This window comes from Carcharodon carcharias, chromosome 31, assembly GCF_017639515.1.
Source record: "Carcharodon carcharias isolate sCarCar2 chromosome 31, sCarCar2.pri, whole genome shotgun sequence".
NCBI lineage: Eukaryota > Metazoa > Chordata > Chondrichthyes > Lamniformes > Lamnidae > Carcharodon > Carcharodon carcharias.
In genome coordinates this window covers 32,765,307-32,779,744 of record NC_054497.1, presented here as the reverse complement: position 1 = coordinate 32,779,744, position 14,438 = coordinate 32,765,307, and the positions used below count along the sequence as shown (strand labels likewise).

The window sequence follows — 14,438 nt, the reverse complement described above, 5'->3', positions numbered from 1 at the left end:
GGAGGTCACTGTCAGAGACTGCTGTGGACCATCTTTGGAAAGCAGTTGCGTGTCTTGCAGGGCATGAGTGACAATGCAGCAGCCAACTGTGCAGAGCTGCACATGTAGAATCGTAGAATGGTTACAGCAAATAGGAGGCCATTCGGCCTGTCATGTCTGTGCTAGCTCTCTGCAAGAGCAACTCCCCTAGTGCCCCTCACCTGCCTTTCCCCCGTAGCCCTGCAAATATTTTCTCTTCAGATCATTATCGGATTCTCTTTTGAAAGCCACTCTTGAAAATGCCTGCTGCACACTCTCAGGCAGTGCATTGCAGATTCTAACCACTCGCTGAGCAAGAAGGTTTCTCCTCATGTCGCCTTGGTTCTTTTGCCAAACACCTTAAATGGGGGTCCTCCATGTTGTGTTTTCCACCTTACGCAAAGACACCGACGACACAAAGAGGATTGTTAGCTGAATTCTTTGATTTGAAGAGATGAAATATATACAATAATATCTGGGACAGCTCCTATCTTCGGCCCGATAATCATACATGAGTATATACGTCACACCCTGCCTGGCGATGCACAGCAATTTTAGATACGCTCCTTAAAGGTATACCACAACAACTCCAAGTTGTACCCTTAAATAATAAGAACTATTTACATTACAACAAATTGTTCTTCTGCGTTTGAACATACAATTGTACAAAGTGATCACCTTATGAGTCTCTGGAACAGAATGGTGGTTTGTTGATACTGTGAAGTTGGTTTGAGATTGCTATACGTTCTCACAATTCTGGTTGTCTGTAGGAGTGTTGCGCTGGGATCGTGTCTTAGATCGCGTTCTGCTCGCGATGGGGTTACTTGGTGTTTCTTGTTCTGGTACTTCCCTGATTCGCCATCGGTTTCTTCACAACGGGTGCTCGTACTTGATATGATCATGGTTCTGGACAGATGCTGGTGACTTCTGCCGGATTTCAGGTTCCATCGGTTGGGTGTTGTAGTCATACCTTTTGTCCAATGTTTAAGTTGGGTGATTCTTTGCTCATGTGCGTCCTTCGCCACCACCTTCAGTGAATGCATCACCTACTCCTGGATGCATGGAGAAACGATGAGTGTGCAGGGTTGTTGGTACTGTAATTCTGCTGCTGAAGGAGTGGTTGCACTGAGCGCTGTTGCTCTAAGGTGTAGCATTGTGACAGGCCGTCACGAGACTTGTTTACTTTGTCGACATTTCATAAGTAAGGACTTTACAATATATACATTCCGGCATGCTATTGGACGTGGGGCAATGTGGTGATGAGGTAGTACGGTCAACTGCCCAGTTTTCACACATCGATGCGCAGACTGATCAACACGGAGAAAGCGTTTGAGAGGTGTATTTGCAAGTGAAAGATGCTGCTGTATGAGTGGCGTAAAGTATTTGAGAGATGAGAGTGCTGTCTGTGAGTGTTGGGTGAGCTTGCGTGTTTTTTGTGCGTAGCTAGTGAGGGTGAGTGTGAGAGAAAGAAAGAAAGTTGGGTTTTGAAACATGAACATGCTGAAAAGTAAACAAAGCAGACATTTGTAAGAACACTATTTTTAGCATTGAAAATGCCCTGGAAAAAGGGAGGTGCACCGTTGCCAGATATACTGCAATACTGGGTCGATGCGTGGAGCGGACAGAGCAAGCCCCTATTCCATCTCCCTGTCTCAAAAATCAATTTAATATACAGTCCACAGATAAAGGACATATCAGATATCAAAATGATAAGAACAGATACTACACAGGATCTTAGCCAAAAGGCCGAGAAGCGATGCCAGCGCTGCTCTTGACTTCCCCGAGTGCCAAATGCCTTCCCTCCTTTAAAGCAGACTGTCAGCGTTCAATAACCTATATATATATATATATATCTATATAAGCACTGACGGTTTCACGTTTGCCATATTTCTCCCGGCATTTCTAATTGGAACAGAAGGTTAATTTACGGAAGTTGCCTTTGTTCTCCCTTTTTCAGTGAGACTGCATCAGAGTTATGTAGATGGCAAGTATTCCACCAATCAGATGCGAGAGGCTTGTGCCTATCCGCATGGAGGTCACTGTCAGAGACGGCTGTGGACCATCTTTGGAAAGCAGTTGCGTGTCTTGCAGGGCATGAGTGACAATGCAGCAGCCAACTGTGCAGAGCTGCACATGTAGAATCCTAGAATGGTTACAGCAAATAGGAGGCCATTCGGCCTGTCATGTCTGTGCTAGCTCTCTGCAAGAGCAACTCCCCTAGTGCCGCTCACCTGCCTTTCCCCCGTAGCCCTGCAAATATTTTCTCTTCAGATCATTATCGGATTCTCTTTTGAAAGCCACTCTTGAAAATGCCTGCTGCACACTCTCAGGCAGTGCATTGCAGATTCTAACCACTCGCTGAGCAAGAAGGTTTCTCCTCATGTCGCCTTGGTTCTTTTGCCAAACACCTTAAATGGGGGTCCTCCATGTTGTGTTTTCCACCTTACGCAAAGACACCGACGACACAAAGAGGATTGTTAGCTGAATTCTTTGATTTGAAGAGATGAAATATATACAATAATATCTGGGACAGCTCCTATCTTCGGCCCGATAATCATACATGAGTATATACGTCACACCCTGCCTGGCGATGCACAGCAATTTTAGATACGCTCCTTAAAGGTATACCACAACAACTCCAAGTTGTACCCTTAAATAATAAGAACTATTTACATTACAACAAATTGTTCTTCTGCGTTTGAACATACAATTGTACAAAGTGATCACCTTATGAGTCTCTGGAACAGAATGGTGGTTTGTTGATACTGTGAAGTTGGTTTGAGATTGCTATACGTTCTCACAATTCTGGTTGTCTGTAGGAGTGTTGCGCTGGGATCGTGTCTTAGATCGCGTTCTGCTCGCGATGGGGTTACTTGGTGTTTCTTGTTCTGGTACTTCCCTGATTCGCCATCGGTTTCTTCACAACGGGTGCTCGTACTTGATATGATCATGGTTCTGGACAGATGCTGGTGACTTCTGCCGGATTTCAGGTTCCATCGGTTGGGTGTTGTAGTCATACCTTTTGTCCAATGTTTAAGTTGGGTGATTCTTTGCTCATGTGCGTCCTTCGCCACCACCTTCAGTGAATGCATCACCTACTCCTGGATGCATGGAGAAACGATGAGTGTGCAGGGTTGTTGGTACTGTAATTCTGCTGCTGAAGGAGTGGTTGCACTGAGCGCTGTTGCTCTAAGGTGTAGCATTGTGACAGGCCGTCACGAGCCTTGTTTACTTTGTCGACATTTCATAAGTAAGGACTTTACAATATATACATTCCGGCATGCTATTGGACGTGGGGCAATGTGGTGATGAGGTAGTACGGTCAACTGCCCAGTTTTCACACATCGATGCGCAGACTGATCAACACGGAGAAAGCGTTTGAGAGGTGTATTTGCAAGTGAAAGATGCTGCTGTATGAGTGGCGTAGAGTTTTTGAGAGATGAGAGTGCTGTCTGTGAGTGTTGGGTGAGCGTGCGTGTTTTTTGTGCGTAGCTAGTGAGGGTGAGTGTGAGAGAAAGAAAGAAAGTTGGGTTTTGAAACATGAACATGCTGAAAAGTAAAGAAAGCAGACGTTTGTAAGAATATTATTTTTAGCATTGAAAATGCCCTGGAAAAAGGGAGGAGCACCGTTGCCAGATATACAGCAATACTGGGTCGATGCGTGGAGTGGACAGAGCAAGCCCCTATTCCATCTCCCTGCTCCAAAAATCAATTTAATATACGGTTCCCAAATAAGGGACATATCAGATATTAAACTGATAAGAACAGATACTACACTTGATCTTAGCCAAAAGGCCGAGAAGCGATGTCAGCGCTGCTCTTGACTTCCCCGAGTGCCAAATGCCTTCCCTCCTTTAAAGCAGACTGTCAGCGTTCAATAACTTATATATATATACATATATATCTATATAAGCACTGACGGTTTCACGTTTGCCATATTTCTCCCGGCATTTCTAATTGGAACAGAAGGTTAATTTACGGAAGTTGCCTTTGTTCTCCCTTTTTCAGTGAGACTGCATCAGAGTTATGTAGATGGCAAGTATTCCACCAATCAGATGCGAGAGGCTTGTGCCTATCCGCATGGAGGTCACTGTCAGAGACTGCTGTGGACCATCTTTGGAAAGCAGTTGCGTGTCTTGCAGGGCATGAGTGACAATGCAGCAGCCAACTGTGCAGAGCTGCACATGTAGAATCCTAGAATGGTTACAGCAAATAGGAGTCCATTCGGCCTGTCATGTCTGTGCTAGCTCTCTGCAAGAGCAACTCCCCTAGTGCCCCTCACCTGCCTTTCCCCCGTAGCCCTGCAAATATTTTCTCTTCAGATCATTATCGGATTCTCTTTTGAAAGCCACTCTTGAAAATGCCTGCTGCACACTCTCAGGCAGTGCATTGCAGATTCTAACCACTCGCTGAGCAAGAAGGTTTCTCCTCATGTCGCCTTGGTTCTTTTGCCAAACACCTTAAATGGGGGTCCTCCATGTTGTGTTTTCCACCTTACGCAAAGACACCGACGACACAAAGAGGATTGTTAGCTGAATTCTTTGATTTGAAGAGATGAAATATATACAATAATATCTGGGACAGCTCCTATCTTCGGCCCGATAATCATACATGAGTATATACGTCACACCCTGCCTGGCGATGCACAGCAATTTTAGATACGCTCCTTAAAGGTATACCACAACAACTCCAAGTTGTACCCTTAAATAATAAGAACTATTTACATTACAACAAATTGTTCTTCTGCGTTTGAACATACAATTGTACAAAGTGATCACCTTATGAGTCTCTGGAACAGAATGGTGGTTTGTTGATACTGTGAAGTTGGTTTGAGATTGCTATACGTTCTCACAATTCTGGTTGTCTGTAGGAGTGTTGCGCTGGGATCGTGTCTTAGATCGCGTTCTGCTCGCGATGGGGTTACTTGGTGTTTCTTGTTCTGGTACTTCCCTGATTCGCCATCGGTTTCTTCACAACGGGTGCTCGTACTTGATATGATCATGGTTCTGGACAGATGCTGGTGACTTCTGCCGGATTTCAGGTTCCATCGGTTGGGTGTTGTAGTCATACCTTTTGTCCAATGTTTAAGTTGGGTGATTCTTTGCTCATGTGCGTCCTTCGCCACCACCTTCAGTGAATGCATCACCTACTCCTGGATGCATGGAGAAACGATGAGTGTGCAGGGTTGTTGGTACTGTAATTCTGCTGCTGAAGGAGTGGTTGCACTGAGCGCTGTTGCTCTAAGGTGTAGCATTGTGACAGGCCGTCACGAGCCTTGTTTACTTTGTCGACATTTCATAAGTAAGGACTTTACAATATATACATTCCGGCATGCTATTGGACGTGGGGCAATGTGGTGATGAGGTAGTACGGTCAACTGCCCAGTTTTCACACATCGATGCGCAGACTGATCAACACGGAGAAAGCGTTTGAGAGGTGTATTTGCAAGTGAAAGATGCTGCTGTATGAGTGGCGTAGAGTATTTGAGAGATGAGAGTGCTGTCTGTGAGTGTTGGGTGAGCGTGCGTGTTTTTTGTGCGTAGCTAGTGAGGGTGAGTGTGAGAGAAAGAAAGAAAGTTGGGTTTTGAAACATGAACATGCTGAAAAGTAAAGAAAGCAGACGTTTGTAAGAATACTACTTTTAGCATTGAAAATGCCCTGGAAAAACGGAGGTGCACCGTTGCCAGATATACTGCAATACTGGGTCGATGCGTGGAGCGGACAGAGCAAGCCCCTATTCCATCTCCCTGCTCTAAAAATCAATTTAATATACAGTCCCCAGATAAGGGACATATCAGATATTAAACTGATAAGAACAGATACTACACTGGATCTTAGCCAAAAGGCCGAGAAGCGATGCCAGCGCTGCTCTTGACTTCCCCGAGTGCCAAATGCCTTCCCTCCTTTAAAGCAGACTGTCAGCGTTCAATAACTTATATATATATATACATATATATCTATATAAGCACTGACGGTTTCACGTTTGCCATATTTCTCCCGGCATTTCTAATTGGAACAGAAGGTTAATTTACGGAAGTTGCCTTTGTTCTCCCTTTTTCAGTGAGACTGCATCAGAGTTATGTAGATGGCAAGTATTCCACCAATCAGATGCGAGAGGCTTGTGCCTATCCGCATGGAGGTCACTGTCAGAGACTGCTGTGGACCATCTTTGGAAAGCAGTTGCGTGTCTTGCAGGGCATGAGTGACAATGCAGCAGCCAACTGTGCAGAGCTGCACATGTAGAATCCTAGAATGGTTACAGCAAATAGGAGGCCATTCGGCCTGTCATGTCTGTGCTAGCTCTCTGCAAGAGCAACTCCCCTAGTGCCGCTCACCTGCCTTTCCCCCGTAGCCCTGCAAATATTTTCTCTTCAGATCATTATCGGATTCTCTTTTGAAAGCCAGTCTTGAAAATGCCTGCTGCACACTCTCAGGCAGTGCATTGCAGATTCTAACCACTCGCTGAGCAAGAAGGTTTCTCCTCATGTCGCCTTGGTTCTTTTGCCAAACACCTTAAATGGGGGTCCTCCATGTTGTGTTTTCCACCTTACGCAAAGACACCGACGACACAAAGAGGATTGTTAGCTGAATTCTTTGATTTGAAGAGATGAAATATATACAATAATATCTGGGACAGCTCCTATCTTCGGCCCGATAATCATACATGAGTATATACGTCACACCCTGCCTGGCGATGCACAGCAATTTTAGATACGCTCCTTAAAGGTATACCACAACAACTCCAAGTTGTACCCTTAAATAATAAGAACTATTTACATTACAACAAATTGTTCTTCTGCGTTTGAACATACAATTGTACAAAGTGATCACCTTATGAGTCTCTGGAACAGAATGGTGGTTTGTTGATACTGTGAAGTTGGTTTGAGATTGCTATACGTTCTCACAATTCTGGTTGTCTGTAGGAGTGTTGCGCTGGGATCGTGTCTTAGATCGCGTTCTGCTCGCGATGGGGTTACTTGGTGTTTCTTGTTCTGGTACTTCCCTGATTCGCCATCGGTTTCTTCACAACGGGTGCTCGTACTTGATATGATCATGGTTCTGGACAGATGCTGGTGACTTCTGCCGGATTTCAGGTTCCATCGGTTGGGTGTTGTAGTCATACCTTTTGTCCAATGTTTAAGTTGGGTGATTCTTTGCTCATGTGCGTCCTTCGCCACCACCTTCAGTGAATGCATCACCTACTCCTGGATGCATGGAGAAACGATGAGTGTGCAGGGTTGTTCGTGCTGTAATTCTGCTGCTGAAGGAGTGGTTGCATTGAGCGCTGTTGCTCTAAGGTGTAGCATTGTGACAGGCCGTCACGAGACTTGTTTACTTTGTCGACATTTCATAAGTAAGGACTTTACAATATATACATTCCGGCATGCTATTGGACGTGGGGCAATGTGGTGATGAGGTAGTACGGTCAACTGCCCAGTTTTCACACATCGATGCGCAGACTGATCAACACGGAGAAAGCGTTTGAGAGGTGTATTTGCAAGTGAAAGATGCTGCTGTATGAGTGGCGTAGAGTTTTTGAGAGATGAGAGTGCTGTCTGTGAGTGTTGGGTGAGCGTGCGTGTTTTTTGTGCGTAGCTAGTGAGGGTGAGTGAGAGAAAGAAAGAAAGTTGGGTTTTGAAACATGAACATGCTGAAAAGTAAAGAAAGCAGACGTTTGTAAGAATACTATTTTTAGCATTGAAAATGCCCTGGAAAAAGGGAGGTGCACCGTTGCCAGATATACTGCAATACTGGGTCGATGCGTGGAGTGGACAGAGCAAGCCCCTATTCCATCTCCCTGTTCCAAAAATCAATTTAATATACGGTCCCCAGATAAGGGACATATCAGATATTAAACTGATAAGAACAGATACTACACTTGATCTTAGCCAAAAGGCGAGAAGCGATGCCAGTGCTGCTCTTGACTTCCCCGAGTGCCAAATGCCTTCCCTCCTTTAAAGCAGACTGTCAGCGTTCAATAACTTATATATATATATACATATATATCTATATAAGCGCTGACGGTTTCACGTTTGCCATATTTCTCCCGGCATTTCTAATTGGAACAGAAGGTTAATTTACGGAAGTTGCCTTTGTTCTCCCTTTTTCAGTGAGACTGCATCAGAGTTATGTAGATGGCAAGTATTCCACCAATCAGATGCGAGAGGCTTGTGCCTATCCGCATGGAGGTCACTGTCAGAGACTGCTGTGGACCATCTTTGGAAAGCAGTTGCGTGTCTTGCAGGGCATGAGTGACAATGCAGCAGCCAACTGTGCAGAGCTGCACATGTAGAATCCTAGAATGGTTACAGCAAATAGGAGGCCATTCGGCCTGTCATGTCTGTGCTAGTTCTCTGCAAGAGCAACTCCCCTAGTGCCCCTCACCTGCCTTTCCCCCGTAGCCCTGCAAATATTTTCTCTTCAGATCATTATCGGATTCTCTTTTGAAAGCCACTCTTGAAAATGCCTGCTGCACACTCTCAGGCAGTGCATTGCAGATTCTAACCACTCGCTGAGCAAGAAGGTTTCTCCTCATGTCGCCTTGGTTCTTTTGCCAAACACCTTAAATGGGGGTCCTCCATGTTGTGTTTTCCACCTTACGCAAAGACACCGACGACACAAAGAGGATTGTTAGCTGAATTCTTTGATTTGAAGAGATGAAATATATACAATAATATCTGGGACAGCTCCTATCTTCGGCCCGATAATCATACATGAGTATATACGTCACACCCTGCCTGGCGATGCACAGCAATTTTAGATACGCTCCTTAAAGGTATACCACAACAACTCCAAGTTGTACCCTTAAATAATAAGAACTATTTACATTACAACAAATTGTTCTTCTGCGTTTGAACATACAATTGTACAAAGTGATCACCTTATGAGTCTCTGGAACAGAATGGTGGTTTGTTGATACTGTGAAGTTGGTTTGAGATTGCTATACGTTCTCACAATTCTGGTTGTCTGTAGGAGTGTTGCGCTGGGATCGTGTCTTAGATCGCGTTCTGCTCGCGATGGGGTTACTTGGTGTTTCTTGTTCTGGTACTTCCCTGATTCGCCATCGGTTTCTTCACAACGGGTGCTCGTACTTGATATGATCATGGTTCTGGACAGATGCTGGTGACTTCTGCCGGATTTCAGGTTCCATCGGTTGGGTGTTGTAGTCATACCTTTTGTCCAATGTTTAAGTTGGGTGATTCTTTGCTCATGTGCGTCCTTCGCCACCACCTTCAGTGAATGCATCACCTACTCCTGGATGCATGGAGAAACGATGAGTGTGCAGGGTTGTTGGTACTGTAATTCTGCTGCTGAAGGAGTGGTTGCACTGAGCGCTGTTGCTCTAAGGTGTAGCATTGTGACAGGCCGTCACGAGCCTTGTTTACTTTGTCGACATTTCATAAGTAAGGACTTTACAATATATACATTCCGGCATGCTATTGGACGTGGGGCAATGTGGTGATGAGGTAGTACGGTCAACTGCCCAGTTTTCACACATCGATGCGCAGACTGATCAACACGGAGAAAGCGTTTGAGAGGTGTATTTGCAAGTGAAAGATGCTGCTGTATGAGTGGCGTAGAGTTTTTGAGAGATGAGAGTGCTGTCTGTGAGTGTTGGGTGAGCGTGCGTGTTTTTTGTGCGTAGCTAGTGAGGGTGAGAGAAAGAAAGAAAGTTGGGTTTTGAAACATGAACATGCTGAAAAGTAAAGAAAGCAGACGTTTGTAAGAATACTATTTTTAGCATTGAAAATGCCCTGGAAAAAGGGAGGTGCACCGTTGCCAGATATACTGCAATACTGGGTCGATGCGTGGAGTGGACAGAGCAAGCCCCTATTCCATCTCCCTGCTCCAAAAATCAATTTAATATACGGTCCCCAGATAAGGGACATATCAGATATTAAACTGATAAGAACAGATACTACACTTGATCTTAGCCAAAAAGGCGAGAAGCGATGCCAGTGCTGCTCTTGACTTCCCCGAGTGCCAAATGCCTTCCCTCCTTTAAAGCAGACTGTCAGCGTTCAATAACTTATATATACATACATATATATCTATATAAGCACTGACGGTTTCACGTTTGCCATATTTCTCCCGGCATTTCTAATTGGAACAGAAGGTTAATTTACGGAAGTTGCCTTTGTTCTCCCTTTTTCAGTGAGACTGCATCAGAGTTATGTAGATGGCAAGTATTCCACCAATCAGATGCGAGAGGCTTGTGCCTATCCGCATGGAGGTCACTGTCAGAGACTGCTGTGGACCATCTTTGGAAAGCAGTTGCGTGTCTTGCAGGGCCTGAGTGACAATGCAGCAGCCAACTGTGCAGAGCTGCACATGTAGAATCCTAGAATGGTTACAGCAAATAGGAGGCCATTCGGCCTGTCATGTCTGTGCTAGCTCTCTGCAAGAGCAACTCCCCTAGTGCCGCTCACATGCCTTTCCCCCGTACCCTGCAAATATTTTCTCTTCAGATCATTATCGGATTCTCTTTTGAAAGCCACTCTTGAAAATGCCTGCTGCACACTCTCAGGCAGTGCATTGCAGATTCTAACCACTCGCTGAGCAAGAAGGTTTCTCCTCATGTCGCCTTGGTTCTTTTGCCAAACACCTTAAATGGGGGTCCTCCATGTTGTGTTTTCCACCTTACGCAAAGACACCGACGACACAAAGAGGATTGTTAGCTGAATTCTTTGATTTGAAGAGATGAAATATATACAATAATATCTGGGACAGCTCCTATCTTCGGCCCGATAATCATACATGAGTATATACGTCACACCCTGCCTGGCGATGCACAGCAATTTTAGATACGCTCCTTAAAGGTATACCACAACAACTCCAAGTTGTACCCTTAAATAATAAGAACTATTTACATTACAACAAATTGTTCTTCTGCGTTTGAACATACAATTGTACAAAGTGATCACCTTATGAGTCTCTGGAACAGAATGGTGGTTTGTTGATACTGTGAAGTTGGTTTGAGATTGCTATACGTTCTCACAATTCTGGTTGTCTGTAGGAGTGTTGCGCTGGGATCGTGTCTTAGATCGCGTTCTGCTCGCGATGGGGTTACTTGGTGTTTCTTGTTCTGGTACTTCCCTGATTCGCCATCGGTTTCTTCACAACGGGTGCTCGTACTTGATATGATCATGGTTCTGGACAGATGCTGGTGACTTCTGCCGGATTTCAGGTTCCATCGGTTGGGTGTTGTAGTCATACCTTTTGTCCAATGTTTAAGTTGGGTGATTCTTTGCTCATGTGCGTCCTTCGCCACCACCTTCAGTGAATGCATCACCTACTCCTGGATGCATGGAGAAACGATGAGTGTGCAGGGTTGTTGGTACTGTAATTCTGCTGCTGAAGGAGTGGTTGCACTGAGCGCTGTTGCTCTAAGGTGTAGCATTGTGACAGGCCGTGACGAGACTTGTTTACTTTGTCGACATTTCATAAGTAAGGACTTTACAATATATACATTCCGGCATGCTATTGGACGTGGGGCAATGTGGTGATGAGGTAGTACGGTCAACTGCCCAGTTTTCACACATCGATGCGCAGACTGATCAACACGGAGAAAGCGTTTGAGAGGTGTATTTGCAAGTGAAAGATGCTGCTGTATGAGTGGCGTAGAGTATTTGAGAGATGAGAGTGCTGTCTGTGAGTGTTGGGTGAGCGTGCGTGTTTTTTGTGCGTAGCTAGTGCGGGTGAGTGTGAGAGAAAGAAAGAAAGTTGGGTTTTGAAACATGAACATGCTGAAAAGTAAAGAAAGCAGACGTTTGTAAGAATACTATTTTTAGCATTGAAAATGCCCTGGAAAAAGGGAGGTGCACCGTTGCCAGATATACTGCAATACTGGGTCGATGCGTGGAGCGGACAGAGCAAGCCCCTATTCCATCCCCCTGCTCCAAAAATCAATTTAATATACGGTCCCCAGATAAGGGACATATCAGATATTAAACTGATAAGAACAGATACTACACTGGATCTTAGCCAAAAGGCCGAGAAGCGATGCCAGCGCTGCTCTTGTCTTCCCCGAGTGCCAAATGCCTTCCCTCCTTTAAAGCAGACTGTCAGCGTTCAATAACTTATATATATATATATACATATATATCTATATAAGCACTGACGGTTTCACGTTTGCCATATTTCTCCCGGCATTTCTAATTGGAACAGAAGGTTAATTTACGGAAGTTGCCTTTGTTCTCCCATTTTCAGTGAGACTGCATCAGAGTTATGTAGATGGCAAGTATTCCACCAATCAGATGCGAGAGGCTTGTGCCTATCCGCATGGAGGTCACTGTCAGAGACTGCTGTGGACCATCTTTGGAAAGCAGTTGCGTGTCTTGCAGGGCATGAGTGACAATGCAGCAGCCAACTGTGCAGAGCTGCACATGTAGAATCCTAGAATGGTTACAGCAAATAGGAGGCCATTCGGCCTGTCATGTCTGTGCTAGCTCTCTGGAAGAGCAACTCCCCTAGTGCCCCTCACCTGCCTTTCCCCCGTAGCCCTGCAAATATTTTCTCTTCAGATCATTATCGGATTCTCTTTTGAAAGCCACTCTTGAAAATGCCTGCTGCACACTCTCAGGCAGTGCATTGCAGATTCTAACCACTCGCTGAGCAAGAAGGTTTCTCCTCATGTCGCCTTGGTTCTTTTGCCAAACACCTTAAATGGGGGTCCTCCATGTTGTGTTTTCCACCTTACGCAAAGACACCGACGACACAAAGAGGATTGTTAGCTGAATTCTTTGATTTGAAGAGATGAAATATATACAATAATATCTGGGACAGCTCCTATCTTCGGCCCGATAATCATACATGAGTATATACGTCACACCCTGCCTGGCGATGCACAGCAATTTTAGATACGCTCCTTAAAGGTATACCACAACAACTCCAAGTTGTACCCTTAAATAATAAGAACTATTTACATTACAACAAATTGTTCTTCTGCGTTTGAACATACAATTGTACAAAGTGATCACCTTATGAGTCTCTGGAACAGAATGGTGGTTTGTTGATACTGTGAAGTTGGTTTGAGATTGCTATACGTTCTCACAATTCTGGTTGTCTGTAGGAGTGTTGCGCTGGGATCGTGTCTTAGATCGCGTTCTGCTCGCGATGGGGTTACTTGGTGTTTCTTGTTCTGGTACTTCCCTGATTCGCCATCGGTTTCTTCACAACGGGTGCTCGTACTTGATATGATCATGGTTCTGGACAGATGCTGGTGACTTCTGCCGGATTTCAGGTTCCATCGGTTGGGTGTTGTAGTCATACCTTTTGTCCAATGTTTAAGTTGGGTGATTCTTTGCTCATGTGCGTCCTTCGCCACCACCTTCAGTGAATGCATCACCTACTCCTGGATGCATGGAGAAACGATGAGTGTGCAGGGTTGTTCGTACTGTAATTCTGCTGCTGAAGGAGTGGTTGCACTGAGCGCTGTTGCTCTAAGGTGTAGCATTGTGACAGGCCGTCACGAGCCTTGTTTACTTTGTCGACATTTCATAAGTAAGGACTTTACAATATATACATTCCGGCATGCTATTGGACGTGGGGCAATGTGGTGATGAGGTAGTACGGTCAACTGCCCAGTTTTCACACATCGATGCGCAGACTGATCAACACGGAGAAAGCGTTTGAGAGGTGTATTTGCAAGTGAAAGATGCTGCTGTATGAGTGGCGTAGAGTTTTTGAGAGATGAGAGTGCTGTCTGTGAGTGTTGGGTGAGCGTGCGTGTTTTTTGTGCGTAGCTAGTGAGGGTGAGAGAAAGAAAGAAAGTTGGGTTTTGAAACATGAACATGCTGAAAAGTAAAGAAAGCAGACGTTTGTAAGAATACTATTTTTAGCATTGAAAATGCCCTGGAAAAAGGGAGGTGCACCGTTGCCAGATATACTGCAATACTGGGTCGATGCGTGGAGCAGACAGAGCAAGCCCCTATTCCATCCCCCTGAGCCAAAAATCAATTTAATATAAGGTCCCCAGATAAGGGACATATCAGATATTAAACTGATAAGAACAGATACTACACTGGATCTTAGCCAAAAAGCCAAGAAGCGATGCTAGCGCTGCTCTTGACTTCCCCAAGTGCCAAATGCCTTCCCTCCTTTAAAGCAGACTGTCAGCGTTCAATAACCTATATATATATATATATATATCTATATAAGCACTGACGGTTTCACTTTTGCCATATTTCTCCCGGCATTTCTAATTGGAACAGAAGGTTAATTTACGGAAGTTGCCTTTGTTCTCCATTTTACAGTGAGACTGCATCAGAGTTATGTAGATGGCAAGTATTCCACCAATCAGATGCGAGAGGCTTGTGCCTATCCGCATGGAGGTCACTGTCAGAGACTGCTGTGGACCATCTTTGGAAAGCAGTTGCGTGTCTTGCAGGGCATGAGTGACAATGCAGCAGCCAACTGTG

At 44.9% G+C, this 14,438-nt stretch overlaps 7 non-coding genes across 7 annotated transcripts; all 7 read right to left on the bottom strand.

Annotated features, from left to right (window-relative positions):
- Nucleotides 1-1,585: 1,585 nt before the first annotated feature.
- Nucleotides 1,586-1,776, bottom strand: LOC121271899. Its single transcript, XR_005941815.1, has one exon. It is a non-coding gene; the product is annotated as a U2 spliceosomal RNA (small nuclear RNA).
- Nucleotides 1,777-3,634: 1,858 nt separating this feature from the next.
- LOC121271884 lies at nt 3,635-3,825 on the bottom strand. Its single transcript, XR_005941801.1, has one exon. It is a non-coding gene; the product is annotated as a U2 spliceosomal RNA (small nuclear RNA).
- Nucleotides 3,826-5,685: 1,860 nt separating this feature from the next.
- Nucleotides 5,686-5,876, bottom strand: LOC121271877. Its single transcript, XR_005941794.1, has one exon. It is a non-coding gene; the product is annotated as a U2 spliceosomal RNA (small nuclear RNA).
- Nucleotides 5,877-7,736: 1,860 nt separating this feature from the next.
- Nucleotides 7,737-7,926, bottom strand: LOC121271882. The gene has a single exon (XR_005941799.1). It is a non-coding gene; the product is annotated as a U2 spliceosomal RNA (small nuclear RNA).
- Nucleotides 7,927-9,782: 1,856 nt separating this feature from the next.
- LOC121271885 lies at nt 9,783-9,973 on the bottom strand. Its single transcript, XR_005941802.1, has one exon. It is a non-coding gene; the product is annotated as a U2 spliceosomal RNA (small nuclear RNA).
- A 1,859-nt stretch (nt 9,974-11,832) lies between these two features.
- LOC121271879 lies at nt 11,833-12,023 on the bottom strand. The gene has a single exon (XR_005941796.1). It is a non-coding gene; the product is annotated as a U2 spliceosomal RNA (small nuclear RNA).
- Nucleotides 12,024-13,881: 1,858 nt separating this feature from the next.
- On the bottom strand, nt 13,882-14,072 carry LOC121271883. The gene has a single exon (XR_005941800.1). It is a non-coding gene; the product is annotated as a U2 spliceosomal RNA (small nuclear RNA).
- Nucleotides 14,073-14,438: the final 366 nt, after the last annotated feature.